Source organism: Haemaphysalis longicornis, unplaced genomic scaffold, assembly GCF_048455015.1.
Source record: "Haemaphysalis longicornis isolate Haplotype H1 unplaced genomic scaffold, Haemaphysalis longicornis Haplotype H1 scaffold_1, whole genome shotgun sequence".
Lineage (NCBI taxonomy): Eukaryota > Metazoa > Arthropoda > Arachnida > Ixodida > Ixodidae > Haemaphysalis > Haemaphysalis longicornis.
In genome coordinates, this window is record NW_027526203.1 from 195,235,934 (window position 1) to 195,257,969 (window position 22,036).

General features: G+C 44.9%; 1 long non-coding RNA gene and 4 other non-coding genes across 6 annotated transcripts; 4 read left to right on the top strand and 1 right to left on the bottom strand.

Annotated features, from left to right (window-relative positions):
• Nucleotides 1–1,196: 1,196 nt before the first annotated feature.
• On the top strand, nucleotides 1,197–4,656 carry LOC144167800 (uncharacterized). 2 transcript variants are annotated; one of them, XR_013322125.1, is made up of 6 exons: nucleotides 1,197–1,582; nucleotides 2,520–2,603; nucleotides 3,664–3,727; nucleotides 3,831–3,971; nucleotides 4,073–4,168; nucleotides 4,580–4,656. It is a non-coding gene; the product is annotated as an uncharacterized LOC144167800 (long non-coding RNA). The 2 variants fall into 2 exon arrangements; XR_013322123.1 differs by having other exon boundaries at nucleotides 3,664–3,971.
• A 1,425-nt stretch (nucleotides 4,657–6,081) lies between these two features.
• Trnag-gcc (transfer RNA glycine (anticodon GCC)) lies at nucleotides 6,082–6,152 on the top strand. Its single transcript has one exon. It is a non-coding gene; the product is annotated as a tRNA-Gly (tRNA).
• Nucleotides 6,153–10,433: 4,281 nt separating this feature from the next.
• On the top strand, nucleotides 10,434–10,504 carry Trnag-gcc (transfer RNA glycine (anticodon GCC)). The gene has a single exon. It is a non-coding gene; the product is annotated as a tRNA-Gly (tRNA).
• A 1,254-nt stretch (nucleotides 10,505–11,758) lies between these two features.
• Trnag-gcc (transfer RNA glycine (anticodon GCC)) lies at nucleotides 11,759–11,829 on the bottom strand. Its single transcript has one exon. It is a non-coding gene; the product is annotated as a tRNA-Gly (tRNA).
• Nucleotides 11,830–19,235: 7,406 nt separating this feature from the next.
• Trnag-gcc (transfer RNA glycine (anticodon GCC)) lies at nucleotides 19,236–19,306 on the top strand. The gene has a single exon. It is a non-coding gene; the product is annotated as a tRNA-Gly (tRNA).
• The last annotated feature ends 2,730 nt before the right edge of the window (nucleotides 19,307–22,036 follow it).

Consider the following 22,036-nt stretch of genomic DNA (forward strand, 5'->3'; position numbering starts at 1 on the left):
ACGTACCCTGATGGAAGAAGACAACGACGGTAGAAAATGACGACTAAGCGTTTGAGTACGCTAGCAGCGCGCGTGCAGTTTTGTGGAAACAGCGGTAATAAGACAACGCCAGCGGTGCGCTGTCTCGAGCAGGTCATGTAAAATATATTTGTTGGTACCAGCCACCTACTTCTTTCTGGTTCTTGTATGCCTTATTTGCTTTGAACGTATTGTTTTATTTTGATTTTGGTAAATCATATGTCGTGAATGACTATTTACTGCACTTACTGAATTTTTTTATTAATGCCACGTTTCAAAAATTTTATCTTACCATTTGTGTCCATTGTTATGTTTTTCTTTAACACACTTCAAGCAAGAACTATTATAAAACAGATTGATTTTACTCGTTGTGGCTTATTTCTTATTAAGTTGTGGTTCTTTGGGCAAGGGAGAGATTGCTCTAGATTCACTCAGAAAACATTTTAGAAAACATTATAAAGAGCAGTTTCTAGCCGTGTTACGTAATAGTATCCCGTGATTTACAGTGAAAAGATATCCTATTATTTCTAGTCGTGAGGCTAGGTAATTTTCGGAGCCGTTTAACGAAGGAGGGGGGGGGGGGGGGGGGGGGGAGGGACTCCATGTGCGAAGGCGTTCCTGGCGAAGGCATGCTTTAATGGCGATCAGGCGAGAAATTACGCAATTGTGTTCGCTAATAGTGCTCGAGGCTGCAGGGGTGGCTCGCTTGTTTAAAGCATACATGTAAGAAGAAAAAAAACCTTTTTTTTTGTAGTTATGTGACCACACAGCAGTAGTTATTCGGTATGCACCAGCCGCACTGGTTAAGTTGCCCACAATTGTTTTTTCATCGAAGCATCATATTTCGGACTAGTGAATGAAAACGTTTAGGTTTTTTTTTTTACAAAAAAAATTGTCACTGGTGTTTTTTACAAATTTTCTATAAAACTGGACGTGTAGCCACTCGTATTTCATGTTTGATTATGAAGCGTTCCTTGATCCGGGCATCACGATCAGTCTCGTTCAAAGTCAATCTTGTTCGCGAGTCCTCCTCATTCTGTTCATTGAGACGAGCAGGTAAGGCTGTCTTAACCTTGGGATGTAAAAGGCGAACCCCGCGGCGCTGTCCCCAAGGGCGGGTGGAGAAATGTACCGTCGCATTGTGCGAAGTTTCTTTGTACGTAGCATCCGGGCCCCCACGGCTTTTTGTTCATTCAGACTGGTTTCAGCCGCAGACAGCGGCTGCGGAAAGTTGCTTGGAGATCCACTGCCTTCTCGCCCCATATGAGAGGGAAAGAAAAAAGGGCAAGGGCTCAAGGGGTCTTTTCTCGCCACTGCCGAGAGGACCGCGTGCGCACCCAGCTCCAGTCGTTGCACCGGATCGTTTACCTGGCACACTGCAGTTGTAGACGCGCAAGCGCATGCTTGTTCAGTCGTAGTCTGTTCGATGGTGTTATATCTTTCGCCGTGGTCTGTTCAGCCGAGACCCGTTTAATCGCTGGATATTCAAACCGAAGTGCTAGAGGCGGCGTTTGGACAGACATAAAGAAAAACAAGAATTGCGGAAGGTGTGCAGGAGCAGCTCGTGAGTATTTTCTTGCTTATAGGCCCATGCACACTTGCGACGAAGCAATGCGATTTCTGTCGCGGCGACAAATTGGCCGAGACCAAACGACAAAACTGGTCGCCGGGCGGCAAAAAGCTTCCGAAATCGCGTCGCATCGTCGCAAGTGTGAACGGGGAAGTGTGAATGGTGAAATATACTAGGCAGTACTGATGGAAGAATTGATGTGGCGGGTTCGTTGCATGGAAACGATTTTTTTTCGTTGCATGGAAACGATTTTTGCGCGCCTTGTGCAAAGTGAATTCGGAAAACTAACCTCGCCCATACTCGAATGATTTTCACTTCAGTCTGGCAAATGAGGTAGCGGCTTGGGCACGCGAAACAAAATAATGTGCGTGTCACGTTAGTTCGCTGTGCGAAATTTTGAAAAAAAAAGCATTACGTTTGCCCCTAATTTCCTGGCGATGCGATAATCAGGTTGGGAACGCTGGGGTTTTTTAACGTGAAAAAAAAGGGGGGGGGGGGGTGCGAGCTGCTTCGGAATATAGTCGATACTAATGCAAATGAACAGGTCAGAATGCCCCACTTGGTAGCCTATTTTTCTGCTGGTTAACGTAGACGGTATGATAGTGTACCTATCGAGAAAAGTTCGTCAAACTTCTGGGCTACTGTTAAAAGCTGCAAACCTGAGCCTTTTGTCGTATCTCTCTTCGCTGGCGATAAGCAACCAGACAACCTAAGTGACTATATCGCCAACTTTGCTAGAAAGGATCACTTTGAGGGCTGAAGGTGTCACAGAGGGTGAGAAAAAGTGCGCTGTTCGAGTGCATGCGTTCGTTTGCGGCTTACATTTTTGAAATGCATTAAGCAGCATAGCGCGTTCTTGAGTTGTGAGAAATGCACCCCTAAAGGCTGGTAAATAGCGGCTGGTAAAGAGTCGAAGTCACTTTCATTGCAGGCTATGGTTTTCAAGATACCCTCAAACCGGGAAAGCCGCGGAGTTCATCGACGATTAGTGCCAATCCCGAAACCATAGAAATTGGTAAGTAAATATTGCTCAATTGTGTAAATGGCTAGCGGGTTCGCGAATCAAAATGGAAAAGCGAATTAAATCGATAACGCACAGCACAACAGGAGCTGGAATGATCAGAGCAGCGGTGCCACTTTGAACTAAGCCGATTAAGATCCGAAGGGGGCAATTGGGGGTAAGAGGTGTGGGAGGTACTTGGTCATGCTAGCGATCACCCACTCCCTCTAAAGGGAGCCTTTTCGCCCAAAAGAGGTCACTCTGGATACAGAATTTTGCCTACTGCGCGTACTTTATCAGAAGTTTGGAACCAACACGCTTTCATTGGGTACTGAAAAACAGCGCTAAAACGGGACAAAGAACGTGACAAGACTCGGCGCTGACTAACAACAACGAGTTTTATTTCGCCGTGGCGGAATATATTTCGCACATGCCACTTGTATATCAGTTGATTGTTTGTCTCCCTTTCTCTTCTGTTCGTGTTTTCCGAGGGTATATATTCCGCCACGGCGAAATAAAACTCGTTGTTGTTAGTCAGCGGCCAGTCTTGTCACGTTCTTTGTCCCGTTTTAGCGCTGTTTTTCCATATTCAGTTATGTACCAACAAGCCCGCACCAACACACTTTCTTTCATTGGGGCCGCATTGATCATGCACAGCCGCCGTTCGCCTAAATAAAACCGACATGCTTCGAGCAAAAAGGCTAGTTCTAGTACTGTCCATCGGTGGTGCGGTTTCGAACAGCTTGAATCAAAGGCCTTTACTTCCGTGGTTCCAGGCGCACTTCCCAACTTTTGAAAAATCCTGTAAATGCCCAGCAGTGATGAATAACAGGGTGCGTTTCATATGACGAGGTAACAACGCCGAGCGTGAAAAAACAAAAACCATGGTTAAAGTGAACGCTAACAAATTTAGTGTCTGCAATGATGTGCATGGCTTTGGCTGAAAAACTGAACCTTCCTGCATTCGTGCAAAAAAAAAGAAGAATGCCCGGGTTGTTGTAAAATGCTTAAATTCTTCCCCCTTTGTCAGCCTGTTCCAAGCATGTATTAAAACATGTCACACAACTCTTTTCAGTGCTGAGAAAGGCTAGGATCGAAGTTGTTCGTTTATGAGTTCCCACTTTGGTTCCCTTTATTATGTAAGTAAGCTTGGACCATTATATACACATTCGTGTTCAGTGGGTGTGTCCTTTTGTGTGACCCATCTGTAATACCTTTGTAGCACTTCGTGTTCTTTTTTAGGTGAAAGATCTGCCGGACTGGAGGAGCAAACGTCGCTTCTACAACCAAGCGAATTTTCAGATGGGTTGTTTCGATTGAGATACAGGAAGAAAAGAAGAAAAAGGTCCGAGAGGCTTAGTATCCGTTCCCGAGTAGTATTTGGTGAGTGTATAAAATTTCTGATAGCGTATTTTGATTTGTTTAAGTAGTTCAATTTATAAACTGCTATGCAGCCCATAACTAGTTGCGCCCTATGCTTCCAGCTGCTGCGGGTGTGACGCAGGCCACAGTCGATAGCGGGCCACATCTTTGGTGACTGGCTCCGCTTTGCAAAGATTGGGCTTACAGGAACCCACAAGGTAAGCAATTAACTAATATTCTCAAAATTTATTAGTGCATTTATATTTAAATGATTTTCATCCTAATCTCTGCCTTATAAAAAAACATGAACCATGCAGAAGACATAACACTCCACTAGCGAGCAACTTTGACGAATAGTCACTAACGTCTATAGGGTACTGACTCGGAAGATTCAAGTTGGGAGTCAGGTGACCCAAAATTTTGTGCGCTTGCTTTCTTCTGGTCATATGATTAGCACGAGTTGCTGCGTTGCTGCTTGTTCGTTTACTCTCCATTTAGTGCGTGTGTGCATGTGCGTGTGTGCGTTATCGTTAACTAAACAAATCCTTAGGCGGCAACTACTTTTTCGCACAAAAACAGCCTACTGCCACAGCGTACTGAAGTAGGAATTGTTTGCTTTTTCCACAAAGACGCAGCCAGCCCCTGTATGGAGCCTCTTCTGCACAGCAGCAGCAACGCAGTGTAAATAAAAAAAATATATGTAACCATGCAAAAATGAAATAAAATTTTATTTGAAATTTCACTTCTTCTTGTTATTTTGAAAATGCTTTAAAATACATCGTAACCGGCATACGGGGATAACAGAAACAATGCTCCACAATATACATTCCACACGTTTGGCAAAACGTCACTGTAACGTTCCTGGTCCACATTCTGAAAAGGTATTGCAACGTTAAAAGATCGTTTAAAGCGTGTTTTCTGCAACGTTAGGTAAATGTAAATCCAATATAATTAATATGTTGTCGAAATGCTTCCTCACAGTTCCAATAACGTTTGACGAAACGTTACTGTAACGTTTTCATTTGTTCTTAAAATGTTTTTCTAGCATGTTTCTGCAACGTTAGGTGAACGTAACTCCAAAAGTATTTATGTGTTGTAGAAATGCTTTCTTACTGTTCGCATGACGTTTGGCGAAATGTGATGTAACGTTTTACATAGTTTTTTAAACGTTTTTTGAACGTTATTAGCTTGTTCGCTTCAACGTTAGGGAAATGTAACACTAACATTAATAATACGTTGTAAAAATGTTTTCTGGACGTTTAAATAATGTTTGACAAAACATTATTGTAACGTTTTTGATAACATTAGTTAAACATTTCAAAAAAATGACATTAAGAACATTGCTCTAATGTTAACACCAAACAAAAAAATTACGTTCTTCTAATGTTTTGGTGCTACTTGGGATACTGCGTCAAATCATTCTGAAGTATGGTAGTGTCGTTATCATCCATTATTTCGCTGAAAATAACACAATCATCAGAAAACATGTAATAATAGACGAAACACAACCAGGTAGATCCCTAGTATAAGTAAAAAAGAGAAGGGGGTCTAATACCGAGCCTTGAGGCATGCCAGAGTGCGTGCACAGGGCTGAGAGACATTGGATGTTACGTACTGCGAGCGTTTAAGAAGAAATTGCTCTATCAATAGAAAAGTGCTACGACCTATGTTAAGTTGACAAAGCTTAAAGAAAAAGGACTTATGAATTAATTTGTCGAAAGCTTTCGCGGAATCGAGGAAAAGGCGATTTGCGCATGAGCCGCGACCAAGAATGATATTAAGTTTATGAATGAAGCAGACTACCTGAGAGACCTAGGACCTTTAATTAGTGGCATTTTCATACGCTGTTAAAACCTGGTCCATCAAAGTTTAGAGACGGACAGAAGGGTTTCTTCGTTTACACAGTTATAACTACTCAAGCGGTTAAAAATGTTTATATTGCTTACAATAACAGGTGCACTAGGTTTATTAACGCAGGCCTACTCCCAGCACCGGTTTAACATGCATAGCCTGTCGCCAAGATTGTAATCCGGATCTATAGAGCTCTAAAACACGCGAAGCCCTTAAGTGACCTACATTCGGACTTGGGGATTTATTTCCTCACAGCCTCGTGGACATGCTTACGCCGTCGGCGTCGGTGGTTCAGTGGTGGAATACTCGCCTGCCACGCGGGTGGCCCGGGTTCGATTCCCGGCCGACGCAGCTTTTATTTTTTTACGGTATTTTTACCTTCTGCTTTCTTTTTTTCCTTGAAAGTAGCCGGGCTAGAGCCGGCAGCAATGCACTGAAGAACGCAGATGGCGCCCCGTGTCAAATAAAAACGAGTATCTGTGGATACAATGCTCCGATTTTCCGTGTGTGCAGTACAATTGAACAACGCAGCCGATGCACATGTGCAACTGGAACGAGAGCATTTGTCGCATCGGCTTAGCAGTTACGTATCGAGCACTGCCCAAGCACAATGGAAGGCTGTTGGAATGGGGGCAACTGGAGCGGAATTCTGAATCACGCAAGTTTCGAGAGCGTCCTTTACGGCAAGGCCATAGTACTGTGCCCTGCGGGACTGGCAAAGGATGTTATTATTCCGGCGTTGATTTTGTTGACCAGTTTCGCAATAATGACACCTCATCAGGATCAGGATAATAACACGAAGCGGTTTTTTTTTCCTAGCCTAAAAAAAAAACGAGAACAGTGGGCACTAACCCGCGTCGTCGTTTGTATTCTTACAATGGCTTACCCCCTGAGACATCGCGACAAGTACATGAATGCAAGCAACAGAATTCCGTCAGAATCACTCTAAGAAAAAAGGGAAGAAAAAGGGAGGAAATCGAGGGTTTTCTCCCCCGTACCAGCGAGCTTCTCCCTTTAGCTAATTACACGTAGCGCCGTCTGTACGGCCTCTATGAAACACCGAAACGGGGGAGGAAATATTATCCCCTGTCGTCTGCAATCTGCTGTCGGTGCCGACGCCGAAAACGAAACCGTTCATTTGTTGCACTGTGGCTTTCGCCTATCGGGCGCATACGACGACTATGAGCAACACCTCCCCTGCGGTGTGCTGCTTGCTTGTTTTCTCGCTGTCTTTTTTTTTATTATTACCATGTACCCACCACGCTAACGCACGGCTCGCCAGCCGTGTGTTTGAAGCACATTCTGTGGGCACCGCTGCATGCTTGCTGTGGGCGACTGGCCTGCGCCCTGTTCAACGTTACCACTGCATTTGTGGACGTTTTATACTGACGCCCAAAGGTAAAAGAGGTCAGTGATGATAGCAAACTGCCCCTTTTTTCGTCAACGAGCACGGACCGCAGCATATTGACGCATCAGTTACCAACAACAAAAGGCCCCCATTCGGTAACATTAGAGTGAACTAGGTAACATCTTGGCTGAATGGTTGCCAGTCCAGCGGTGCGCTCTACGCTAAAAGAGCGAAGGCGAGGCAATGAGTGTCATTACCCAAACATACCTACCGTACTGGTTCATGAAACGTTTTTTTCTTATTTGAGATATTTTTCTGCTTCTTACAAAACGACACATTAATAAAAGTTTGCAATTGCACGGGTTGCATTTGATGAAATAACAAAACCCACCTAAGGCTCAAGCACTGCCGTGGGTTATCGAAACAAGCAACAAGCTCATTGCTCTACACGCATTCTCGGCGATCAGGGTTATAAATACTTTGTGGCCGTTTCAATGTTTAGTTGTGGCTTGTGATCATGCAGACATGTCAAAAGTGTACTATATGTGGTGGTGTATACGTGTATTATGCTTGCGATGTTGTGTGTTGCGTGTATTGCGTTGGCAGTGTCTTTAATGAAGTGTATGTCGCTGTGTTGTTCTATGCTTCTTCCTAATATGTGCCCGCCCACATGCGGCCTCCGTGATGTTGGCTATAATAATATACGTTATCCATAAAGGAAACCAAGGCAACGCCTTGATGTAAGTGCCCACTGATGGTGATGCTTAGTAGCTGCCCCTCCTCCCCACCCCTACTTTTTTTTTGCGTCATCTATCGGTCATTTTAAAACGTTTACGATTGCTTTACTTCGAGCACGCTAGAGGGCGAGCATTGTCATCTCCTCGCTCGGACGGATGCGATAGCGACGGATACGTTTTTCGTGTTGCCTGCATTGCCTTTGCGCTGAGGTTTACGATTGCAGACGATCCGCGTTTTGATGCATCGGTTGTAGCAAGGTAAGGCGACTAACAACAACTGGTTGTTCTCAAACGACTGCATTGGATGCTTGTGATCTCGTGTGCGGTGAACGGCGGGGTAACGACCCTTTCGGAAATAAAGGCGGCATTTTGAAAGCAATCGGTATGGCTTCTACTATGTTTACGGCGGCGCGTTGGCTCCGAACGCGTAGGCGGGGCGCGCAGCGAGACGAATGCAAGTCGCGCGTATACGATTGGCGACATCGCTTGCTAACCGCAGTTTTGGTGCTCGGTAGGTAATTTCTTGGTTATTGTAGCGCATTTTAAGCGCACACAACTAGAGTAAACCTACGTATTTGTACTTCCTCGATCCTCAAACCGATCAGCACGCTAGGCCTTTCTCGCATGACAAGCCTTGCTCGGGTGACGCTGCCAGGGGAGGAACGCTCCTCCATTAGCTCACGAAAGGGGTAAATCTTCCTCCAATCGTAGGGGGAGAAACGCGGCCCTCCCTCTTAAAGGTAGAATCTTCCTACCTCTTTGGGAGCAATATATGAGACATTACTGTTTCACCCTTAAGGGAGAAACTACCACACCCTTTTTTCTTAGAGTGATGCATCGTTTTATCGCTAATGACCTTGGAGTGGTCGCCGTCATCGCCCTCATCGTAGTCGTCGTCGACAAGGGGCTAAATGTAGGCTATTGTGACTGCCGCCCCCTGCTTCATAAGTTTTGCACTGCCAGCAACGAAGCAATAAAAGTCACACTGGTTGCCTCCGTCCACCTTTGCAGGAAATTGACCAAGAGATAAATCTTGACCAGGTAGCTAACGCGGAAAGCTGGGCCTGTTGATTCATGGGGGCTATAATATAAAAAAACTGAAAAAGACGCTGCACAGCTACTTCAACCAGTTACTATACACGGGTGCAACTTAAGAACAGCAACGGAAGTTGCCGCTGTGCCTCATCACCGTAGCCGGATGTTACTACACGCGGTACAAGTAATGCGTTAGTGGGAATCTTTTGAACATGGCACGAGTCGTTTTCGTGATTTTTTGGACCTAATGTGCTTATAAACTACTGCAGCGATGACAAACTACGTGAGAAAAGCTAGACGATATCACGCGTGCATAGCAATCTCATTTCAAAACGCGTGCGCCCGTTGACATCTGGGTCCGTCGCTTAGGCGGAGTGACACCCTACATGAGCTACTGCCGTTCTTAGCTTGTTCCCGCGTATAGCATGACCGTCCCAGTGGTCTTCGGAGGGACCTGGGTTAGTTAGCAGCAGCCCGTAACTTCGACGAATTGCTCTTACACCTTAGAAATTACATCATATCTACCAAGGTCGCGTTGCCCACATGAGCCGACGTTGCCTCTTCTGTACCATGAACACAGGCACAGGCGGCGCTTTATCGAAAAGGCGGGAAGACCCCAATGGGAAGAATACATTGCTCCACTTAGCAAAACACTCACTGTTAGTCTCTCGCATTAGCGCTGTTTGAACAGTGCGATTTACTGTAGAGTTGTCCCGACTCCCCCGCATGCAGAGTATGGAACGTGACTCGTCTGTCGCATCCACGTATCAATTGGTGCTCCTCGTGTCATCTCAGGAGCTGGAAAGACTGAAGGGGCAGCGTGAGCTGCATTATGCTATCGTCTTATCACTTCGGGTCGGGCGTGGATGCGACATATGTCTGCGCCCACAGGAATGGCGTTCACATATCACGAACGCCTCATTTCTTGTTCCTTCGGAATTGTAAGGAAACCGAGCCATACAGGAGCCGTGAAGATTTAATATAACCTGGTACTATTTGAAACAACTGGGCTGTGGTAATTAGCTTAGCCCCTTTCTAGCTACACAAGTCGCTTTTTAATCGAAAAACAAGACGGAAGAAATATTGAAAAACTTTCGAATTTCGCCCTGCCCGACTTCAGCCGTGACGCAACTAGAGGGAAGAATACAGAGTTATCGGGATGCTAACTGCGTGTTCGCTTTCAAGTAATACTATCGAAAGGAACTATAGGCCCCACTACAATCTCACGGTAATGTTTTGTGGGGGCGTCCTCAATCGGCGGCTGGCAATCTCTCAAACAAGATCTTGTCAGGTCAAACATTTTAATCAAAAAGTGGTGGCTGACGGTCGCCACTGGCAATATCTGACAATATCTACATTATAATTCCTCTTCCAGTGGCATAGCCTGACAGAATAAGTGTAATGGGCGTAATAATGCATACAGTGCACGCAGCACGCGAAGCCCTGCGGAGACCTGCTTTCGGACTTCTGGCTAAATTTCTATACAGCCTCGTGTGCCGTTGAAACTCGCCGGCGTCGGTGGTTCAGTGGTAGAATGCTCGCCTGCCACGCGGGTGGCCCGCGTTCGATTCCCGGCTGACGCAGTTCCTTTAATGGCTTTTTTGCGCTTCCTTTTTCCTATGGAAGTCGGGCGGCTAGGGTCTGAAGCAATGCACCAGAGAGTTCAAATGGCGTGCCGTCTCTTGACAGATGCATGGGCGAGTATCTGTCAGAATACATCGCTATGGCTCATAGTTGATTGATTGATTGATTTTAGGGTTGAACCCGCCGACGCAACGCAAAATACGAGGGGGCCGTAGTGGAGGACTCCGGATTATTTTTGACCACCTGGGGATCTTTAACGTGCGCGGAAATCGGTCTCATAGTTCCTGCAGCGAAAATAAACTTAACAACCACGTCTGTAGCTCTCTGCAAGCAGAATACAAGGCGGTAAAAATGGGTCCCACTGGAGCGGAATTTTGGGTCCCACTGGAGCGGAATTTTGGGTCGTGGACGTTTCAAGCAGTTCATTTAAAGCAAGGCCATATTAATATGGCCTAAAAAACCGATAATACTTGCAAGTGCACGATAAAATTGGTAGAATGGATATTGGGACGACGCTGACGTTTTTTAATGAACGCCGCTCCTATTGTGTTTGCATGGCCCCTGTAAGCAGAGATGTCATAGATCACAAAACATTTTTCCCGCCATTTTTGTTTTCCTTTCCAGGACCGGCTACACACACTGCTAAAGAAGAAACTCGTGCGACCTAACCTGAACGTGGCTTAAATGTGTCCGTTGCCCTAAACCGTAAAAGAACGCACGGAGAGTGGGTGGAAATGAGTCGGGTTAAACCCCGGGAATTTTAGGCTATGGGGCAGTTTGCTTCTGCTTCATTCATGCGGCCAGTGACATAGAGGTGCAAAGAAGAGCTTAGGGTGCCCAAAGAGAATATAGTGCGCGGCTAGAACAAAATCAACACCGGAATAATAACATCCTTTGCCAGTCCCGCAGGGCACAGTACTATGGCCTTGCCGTAAAGGACGCTCTTGAAACTTGCGTGATTCAGAATTCCGCTCCAGTTGCCCCCATTCCAACAGCCTTCCATTGTGCTTGGGCAGTGCTCGATACGTAACTGCTAAGCCGATGCGACAAATGCTCTCGTTCCAGGTGCATATGTGCATCGGCTGCGTTGTTCATTTGTACTGCACACACGGAAAATCAGAGCATTGTATCTACAGATACTCGTTTTTATTTGACACGGGGCGCCATCTGCATTCTTCAGTGCATTCCTGCCGGCTCTAGCACAGCTACTTTCAAGGAAAAAAGAAAGCAGAAGGTAAAAATACTGCGTCGGCTGCGTCGGCCGGGAATCGAACCCGGGCCACCCGCATGGCAGGCGAGTATTCTACCACTGAACCACCGACGCCGACGACGTAACAATGTCTTTTTTTTTCCCTTATTGCACATTGAACAAACAGTCCCTACAATGTCTGCAATGCTATTCTAAAACGCATCAGTGTCGGTTTAAAACCCGCTCACCGAACTTCGGTTGGCGAAAACTATTATAAACATCGAAAGAAGACAATTCCTCCAAAATGGGTAGCCACGTAAGCTCCGGGCACTGCACATTAATTACTTGCTTCAGCATACTGACATTCTGAGCAAAGTACTTGCTGACGGTCTTCGCGTCAGCATCAGAGTGGCGCACCGCCATACGACTCAGCCAAATGGCGTGTAGGCCCAAAAGCATTATCAGGTCATACGGCACACTGTCATGTTCGTCTACGGGAATGAAACGGATTCCATGTGGTGTCACAGGCAAGTCTTTTTTCAGGGTACGCTGAAGAACGTCCCAAAAAAAGACGGCATCCCAGCAGTCTAGGAAAACGTGGTCTATTGTTTCGGGTTTTTTACACAAAAGACAAACTGTTGTCCATGGCACAAACAACCCTTTTTCAGCCATCCATGTTTTGACTAGAAGAGTTCCCGAATGAAGCTTAAAAAAGAATGTTTTCATACATGCTGGGACTGCCATCTTTTTGACGCGACACAGTACATCTTGCCCTGGCCCAATGCGGTACATAGTTCTGTACAGCGGTACTGGAAAAAGAACATCTCTAAGATCTTCTGACAGACGTTTTCTTGAAACACTTGAAAGGTATTCAAGGGAAAACCTTACACAGAGGAATCTTAAAGATTCAACGGTTTCCTTCAGGTAACCTTTCAATGTGTAACGTTCATCAACACTGGAAACAACAAACTGCGGGAGTGAACCCACCAAGACACTTTGTAGAAATGTGCGCAGAAAGGCATCACTCGCATCGCGAAGAAACATAAATCTGCTGACAAGTTGTCGCAAAAACAGGTGTGATAAGCCCACCCCTCCCGTTCGAACTTTACGAAAGAGATTCGTACGGCTGGTTCTTTCCCACTGGGAACCCCAGATGAATACAGCAAAAATACGGTGCATTTTCTGCACATTTACTCGCGAACAGTGTATTACTTGCATCACGTACCATAGCTTTGCCAGGAAGAACATGTTGCAGACAGTGGCACGAGCGAACATCGATAGGTTGCGGCCTCCCCACCTCGTTGCTTTTTCACGCAATCTTACTGCTTCTTCCTGCCAATGCTTGCTACTATCTTGGTAGCACTCCAGCGGAGCGCCAAGATATCTTTTCGGTACCTGAAACCACTGGATGTTTTCAAAAAACTCTGGTTTGGTGGGCCATACCCCGTGCCACAGACCCGAACATTTTTCCCAGTTTACAGCACTACAGGTTTGTGCGCAGAAATCTTTTGTAATCTTTGTCACTTTTTGCACGCTCTCTTTATCTGTAACAAACACTGCCACGTCGTCCGCATACGTCAACAACCGCACTTCACTTGAGTTCAAACTAAATCCCCTAACTTCATTACTTTGGATTATTTTTAAACAAAAAGGCTCTAAAAACATGCTAAAAAGGAGTGGCGACATCGGACAACCTTGCCTAACTGACGATAACACAGGTACGCATTTGCTGACCTTTTTGTTTATAACTAACTGCGTGGTACACCCCTGGTAAGCCATATGCACTCCATTGTATAGCACTTCCCAACAATGTCCCCGAGGCTGTGTGCAAATAAAGCCCTAAGTCCATATGTAGGTCGCTGCAGGGCTTCGCGTGGTCCAAGAGCTCCATAGATCCGCATCGGTGTTGGGAGTAGGCCTGCGTTAATAAACCTAGTGCACCTGTTATTGTAAGCAATATAAATATTTTTAACCGCTTTAGTAGTTATAACTGTCTCAACGAAGAAACCCCCTGTCCGTCTCTAACTTTTGATGGACCATATTGTCACAGCTTATGAAAATGCCACTAATAAAAGGGCCTAGGTCTCTCAGGTAGTCTGCTTCATTCATAAACTTGATATCATTCTTGGTCGCGGCTCATGCGCAGATTGCCTTTTCCTCGATTCTGCGAAAGCTTTCGACAAATTAGTTCATAAGTCCATTTTCTTTAAACTGAGCCAACTTAACATAGGTCGTAGCACTTCTATATTGATAGAGCAATTTCTTCTTAACCACTCACAGTACGTAACATGCAATGTCTCTCAGCCCTGTGCATGCACTCTGGCATGCCTCAAGGCTCGGTATTAGACACCCTTCTCTTTTTTACATATATTAGTGATCTAACTGGTTGTGTTTTGTCGAATATTACCTGTTTGCTGATGATTGTGTTATTTTCCGCGAAATAATGGATGATAATGACACTAACATACTTCGGAATGATTTGACGCAGTATCTGCATGGTGAATGAAGTGGCACATGGAACTAAACGCTACTAAATGTAATGGTTTCATCTTCTTTTGCCCTTTTACATCTCAATAATGTACTGCTCGAATCCGTACTGCCCTTTTACATCTGTAATAATGTACTGCTCGAATCCAATAATGTACTGCTCAATAATGTACTGCTCGAATCGAGGGTTTCGATCCGTCTCCCTTGCAATTACGCCGCTGCTCGTTCCTGCAGCAACGGATTTGGAGGGTTCACGACGTTAATGATTTCACTGCCTGTCTGTTCACTCGCTTGGCTGCATTTTCCAGCTACCTTACTTCATCTGCGGTGTATACTGGCGTTGGCCGCCAGCTTTCACTACTTCCGAGCTTAAGCGCGTGCTGTGGAACGCCTCGGGCTGTAGAATAATTTCGCTCTATGGAACGCTTCAAAGACATGTGGTCAAGAGAGAGAGAGAGGGGGGGGGGGGGGGGATTGGTGACCGAGATGTGTTTTAAAAAGAAATCATTTTCAACGTTCTTCCGATAATTTAGACGTCAGCCAGTATTTCTCGTATCCTCGCGGTGGCTTCGACCATCCGGACTGCTGTGAGCTGGGCTGCGGTGTGTAACTGAGTAGAATAGTTTGCCATTGTTCTGAAGTCGTAATATCGTATCTCTTAAGTGTATTTAATCAGCATTGCTATTATTGTCAGTTACATTTTTTCTGGAACTGACGGCAGGATCGTATTGTGTGATGTATGTGTTCTCTGCTGTCGCACAGAGTGCAGAGGTTTGTGTAAAGGTCTGGATAGTAACGGTTGAGAGCAACAGGACTTGGAAAAGTGTTTGTCTGCAACCGTCCCCTGGTGAATACTGCGAGGTCGAGGAGCTTTTATTCTTTCCCAGACACCGACGCCATATACCGGCTTTTAGCTCAATAGACCATTTAACGCACTCGCAAAAAAAGATAAACACATGGTGCACAAATTAAGCGTAAGCCTTCTCCTCGTGTCAACACCATCTGCTTCTGTTCCTTCCGTTCCACATAAAGCACCGACAGGGACGTCGCATTTTCGCTAATGGCCACGAAAGTTTTAAGAGCGCAGTGTGGCGCTCCGAATTGAAATCAGGCCCCGCGTAACTACAGGAATTATGGGGCGAAACACACTGCGGTCGCTCAGAACTTGTGGAGATTTTGTTGAGGACTGTGTTCTACAGAATACTGCTGCGGATGCACTAGCGCCAGACTTAAATTCGGTATATCTTGATAAACGTGCCCACCGCTTAGGCAAATTTAGTAACAACAAAAAAAGACCCATAATTGTAAAGTTAAACCACTTCAAGACTAAAGAAAATATCCTTGCTTGCGGCCGCCAATTGAAGGGAACTGATTACGCCATCCGAGAAGATTTCGCTCCCGCTACTCGTTACGCGCGCTCCAAATTAATACAATTCATACGACCTCAAAAATGTGCCTTCAAACTCTCCGTTGATAAACTTCACGTAGGAAGTAAATCGTATTCTTACGACGCGGCAACCGATACCGTTTTAGAGTGCGAAAGCTTCCCTGCGTTTGCGCCGTTCCCCCCTCAGCATCATCTCAGTGCCGAAGCATGTGGTAACTGACGCAGAGCAAACAACCAAGTTCATTCAAACAACCGTCCATCCTCTTCTGTAGATATCAACATTGCTTTCACCAACATTAGAAGTGTAGTCCCGAAACGAGATCAGTTACACAGTTTTATCACAGACATTGACGCCGACATAATTCTTCTCACCGAGACATGGCTGAATGACAACATTAAAGATTGTGAAGTTTTGCCCTTGAACCTAAATTACACACTATACCGCCATGATAGAAAAGACAAAAGAGGAGGTGGTGTTCTCGTAGGAATTAAAGGTAGCCTGTCATCCTCACTCGTCAGCCGCGATGACAACCTTGAGCTCACATGGGTGTGTGTGCACAATTCATCGGTTAAATTAGTGTTCGGCGTTTGTTATCGACCACCGGACAGTAATCCGCTTTTTTGTGACCACCTTCGCAACTCCCTCACAAACGTCAAAGATAAATTCCCCGAAGCGCCAATTTTCCTTTTTGGAGACTTCAACTACCCTCACATCAATTGGTCCCTTCTCGCGGTGGCTAATCAGTCGCCCTCGAATGAACCCAAACAGTTTCTAGACTTGGTACTAGACTTTAACCTTCACCAAACAATAACGACGCCTACTAGAGGTGACAACGTACTTGATCTTTTGCTCACCAACTGCCCTGATGATGTATCAAGTGTAACAGTACTGCCCGGACTTAGCGATCACAACCTTCTTCATGTAGCCCTCTCTATGCCAATAAAAAGACGGTCACCTACGAAGAAATTAATCACAGACTATAATAGAGGAAACTTTGAATTAATCAATAAAGAACTTACTCACTACTATGAAAATTTTGAAAAGTCGTACGAGGCTCGTTCAGTAAACACCAACTGGGAACTCTATAAAAACATGTTGCTCAGCTTAAAAAAGAAATATATACCTACAATCACTGTAAAATCAGACTCAAATAACCCATGGTTCAACAAACACTTAAAATCACTGCTCAACCGGAAAAAGCGCCTGTATAGAACCGCAAAAAGCAAAAACAGTCCAGAAGCATGGGAGCGACACCGCCTCTGTGAGGCTGAATATATCAAAGCTTTAAATGACGCCAAAGACAAATATTTCCAAGTTGCCTTGATTTCAATACTCCGCACAAACCCAAATAAATTCTGGCGCACCATTTCCACCAAACCACAAACTAACCAGATAAACCTTGTCGATGCAAGTGAGGAACCCATAGGCGTCAGTGATTCCGCAGCAGCCCTAAACGAATTCTTTACATCGGTCTTCCACGATTTTAATTCTTGCCCTATAGAACCCTTGCCCAACTTCTCCCCCAAAACAATGCCTGAAATACAAATAACCCTGGATGGCATAACCAACTTAATCCGCTCTCTTAAAATATCATCATCAGCAGGCTGCGATGACATCAATGCAAAATTACTTAAAGGTACTATACATATCTCTAGTAAATTTCTGTACCTTATATTCAAACAGTCCTTAAGCACAGGAACCTTGCCTGACGATTGGAAAAAAGCGAAAATAGTCCCCATTTTTAAAGGAGGCAGGCGCGATGCACCTTCCAATTACCGCCCGATTTCTCTTACCAGTGTCACATGTTAGCTCCTCGAGCACATCATAGCATCTAACCTAATGTGTTACTTAGAATCAATCAATTTTTTTTTACCCCTTCCAACACGGCTTTCGTAAATCTCTGTCTTGCGAAACTCAATTAGCCGAATTCACACATGACCTGCTGCAACACATGGAAGACAATCTTCAAATTGACGCAATATTCTTGGATTTTTCGAAGGCCTTCGACCGCGTTTCTCACAAACATCTGCTCGCAAAACTATCTCCCCTTGGTATCAGTCCAAACATTATAAAATGGCTTGAACAGTTTTTAACTGGACGCGTCCAGTTTACCTGCGCCAACAATTTCCAGTCAGCTCTAACCAATGTAACCTCAGGTGTTCCCCAGGGCGCAGGCTTATCTCCACTCTTGTTTTTGATTTACGTAAACGACCTCCCTACTAACATAACATCAAAATTGCGCCTTTTCGCGGATGATTGCGTCCTGTATAACCCCCTTCTTTCACCTAATGACACTATCGCCCTACAACATGATCTAGACACCATCGCTGCCTGGTGCGAAAAATGGGATATGTCTTTAAACCTCACAAAATGCAAAGTAATGTCTTTCACGCGCAAACATACCACCATGAATAACATTTATTGCATTCACTCCGTTCCTATTGACCACACCAGTGCTTACAAGTATCTAGGACTTCATATGACGCCATCTCTATCATGGGTGACACATATCCAAACAATCCGCTGTGAAGCTTCACGCACACTTGGGTACTTGCGACGCAACTTAAAATCCGCATCTTCCGAAATAAAAAAACTTGCATATTTAACATACGTTCGACCGAAACTTGAGTACGCATCATCCATTTGGCACCCATTCCAAGCTTATCTCAGCGATGACTTGGAAGCCGTGCAAAACCGCGCTGCTCGTTTCATTGCTTCAGAATATTCAAGACGAACCAGCATAACAGCCCTAAAACAAACTCTGTCTCTCCAACCGCTTGCTTCGCGGCGCATAATTTCTCGCCTCTGCCTCCTGCACACCTTTTACTTTACTCGGTCAGGACACGCCCTCCTGAAACGCCCGTTTCGGACATCGTCCCGTATATCTCACACTCACCCCTTGGCGGCGATAAAGGGCCGCACGACGGCGATGAGCAGCTCATTCTTTCCCCAGACCGTCACGCTTTGGAACGCGCTGCCGAACAACATTGCTTCGTGCAGCGATCGCACAAAATTTCGCGAAAAACTAACGTATATCAGCTACCCAAACGATGCTACCTAAAGACCCCACCTGCCTTCTTCATATCTCTTTTTTACTCTTCTTTCTTTGTCTGTTATTACACTCCTGTAAAATTTATTCTTAGTCTTGCTGTTGTCACTTGAATGTTCATTCCTGCTTTTATTTCCTTCAAGTGTTGTTTCTAGTTGCTATGTGTGACCATTGTCGCTTTTTTATATGTTACAATCTCGACGTACGCCTTGTCATTTGAGTGTTAATTTCCTTCCTTTTTATTTCCTCTTTTGTTGTCCCTTGTAACTTGTGATCATTTTTACTTTTTTACGCAGTTGTTGAAAACCCGATGTACGCCATCACTTGAGTGCTGATTTCTGTCTTTTTATTTCCTCTTTTTTTGTTATTCCTTGTTACATTTTTGCGAAGATGTTACAACCTTGATGTACGCCCCCCCCCTTATGTAATGCCTCCTGGCCCTTAAGGACGAATAAATGAAATAAAACACTATGTTGGCGATGGCTTGCCTGCTTCACTGCAATGCAGGCAGGAACGGCGGGAAAGCAAGCAAAACTGGAGGGATACTGCCATGAGACTTACATTCCGGCTTTTCGCGGAAGTTCCGATGTGTGTTGGCTGCGCACTTCGAAACGTCGGCGTCGGTGGTTCAGTGGTAGAATACTCGCCTGCCACGCGGGTGGCCCGGGTTCGATTCCCGGCCGACGCATTGAGTTTTTTATTTACGCTTCTTTTTCGCAGTGATACCCACTGAAGGTGCCGGTGTTTCGTCGGTCCATTGGTCCTCTATAACCGCGGAAAGCAGTGTTTCGGATACTGGGCTAGCCTGTCTTATTACTAGCGTCGTGGAATAGGCAATAGAAAATTTCCGTTGTCTCTCTTGCCCAGATGTTTGAGGCAGTTTTCTGGCGATGTTGGGTTTAGCAGCGATGCCAGAGCCGAGAATGCCATGTGTGCGCACAGTGGCCAAATAACAGGGGAACGTGATCCATGTGGTGCCAAACGAGGATTTGGTTATATTATAGGTTAATTGGATGCCTTGGTTATGGATCACCATGAAAAAACGGGACAGCGAGAACAGACACGGTAGGAGAAACGTCACGCCAATGCGCTGTGTATAATTTTTCAGCCTCCTGACGTGCGACGCCGAATCAATGCTATTAATTTAGTCCCCTAATTTGAAGGGATTATAACAGCACAATCCTTATTTTTACTCATATCGCCGCTCCCCTACCATATTGTTGCATAAGACAATCACATGGGCGATTATACCTTGACGGGCGGCGTCGTGTCGCGTGAAATGTTTAACGTGTTATTAAATTAAACGGGCTTAATGCAACACACGGGAGCCCACAATGACGATGCAGAGCACTCATTAGAACTAGTTCAAAGAATTTATTAAACATATTATGGTAGCATATTTGAGACAACCAATAAACACCAGCGTTCAGTCGTGAATACCAACTATTAGAAAATCAGGCTACTTTTGTTTATTTTTGCATCTCATGGTATACGGGGTGGATGCCGCAATACCTTATAAAACTAAAATTTCAAACCATGGTTTGAAATTTTCGTTGGTATGTAAGGAGTTCGACGCACATGAATAACTACAATTGAGAACATTCGTCACAACGGCGCGTCGGTCGGGCGCATAGCGCTGTCCGAGAAGCGGTGGAAATATAACGTAAAATGGGACTAACCGATCGCTGATTCTCTGGAGGCTCCTTGCGCCTGGTACATCGCTGCAGCCGAAATTATAGGCGGTCATCGTACAAACGCCAAAAGCATTCACGTAAACCTTCAAACAGTTCTGAATTATTTTAAAACCAATTGCCGCTAAAGGTATTTTATATGCCGAAATACGGGAGCGACTTCACCTGAAGCTCCAACGTCGTCCGTGTTCATTATGTACCCGTAAAGGCACGGCTTGTCGTCGCAGTTGACTGTCCACATCTCTTCCCCGTTCGAATTCATCGAAAATCCGAGGTCACTGCGCATCGGCTTCCGAGCTACCTTCCACCATCATGTTGACGGGTATCGCTTATACAGGACGTCCGTCCTCATCCCATTTAAATGGGCGCGGACGTCCGTCCACCCCCATTTAATGAACTGGTTCGCGAACCTGTTCGGTACGTGATATATTTGAACTGGGACTAAACCGGAATTAAGTTAAGCTACCCGGACCCGAACAGGAACAATGAACCGTTATTATTTTTTTTTTCGGAACTAAGGCCGGGTTCAGAACCGAACCATTATTATGTTCTTTTCATGACGCAATGACTCAGTACGGAATGGGCTGGGTGTGGCAATTTTTCACTTGATTTGGAATTGTATGGGCAATAGTTTAGTGAGTGGTGTATTTGCTACCCATGAAACAACGCAGGAAGAAATGCATGAATGAATGAAAGAAAAATACAGTAACGTTAGTGTTACGTGACTCACATGAGGGTGAGGTTCATCAGCATGTTGATGCAATAGGTCATTTTTTTCTTGGGGTGAGTGAAATGTGCCCATGTCATTTCAGGTTACAAACTAGCTCAACACCGACAAATCGAGGGAAGTTTCTTATAGAGACGTTGCTCCCGTCGATTTGAATACGTGGAATTTAAATTAAGGTTTTTGGGGGTGAGGCGAAGACAAGAAATTACGCTTTGAACGCAATATTCTCCGCCAGATTATTCATGCACCAACAAGGCAACTTGGACAGACTCGGGTTTCATTTGTGAGATAAATCATAAGTGGTCGCGGAGTTGAATGTTGAAAGCAATTAGTAAAGCCTTAGGAGTTGAAAGCTATTAGGTAAATCTTTTATGAACAATAAAAACAAAAGTGGCTCAAAGATCGTGTTGAGATGCACCGTTGTTAGTAGTTTTCGTTAAGAAACATTCATTATAACTTGCGACCTCCAGTGAACATCACGAATATACCTCCGCAATCGCTCAACTTTACTGAAAGCATTCTGTGCTTGATGGTGCCGAGAGTATCGGTTCTGTTGCTAGAAATCGTGCCAGCGTAGCAACCACCGTCTATGGCCTTTTTTGAAAGATCAGTGAGACAAATAAAAGCTACGTTGCTAGAATAGACAAAACGGAAGCCAAACTGGCAGCAAGACAGTATATTAAATTTATTTTCATAATTTGTCATAAGTTGACATCGATTTTTAAAGTATTTGCCCTGAAAGGTATATGCAAATGGTGCAGTAGTTATAAATAGTGAAGCACCCGCAGTTTTATATATGGCGAATATAATTACTTTGCTTCAGTTCTCAAGAAGACAAGAAGAAAAAAGCGCCGTTAGAAACGCCCGGTTAACAACTAAAGAAAACAGTTTTCTGGGTTTCTTGATTTTTTGTTTCATTAAACAAGTCCTGGGAAGTTAAAAGTGTGAGTTTATTTTCACGGGTTTCAACTCTCGTCGAGGCATCTTTGGTGCATTCTAA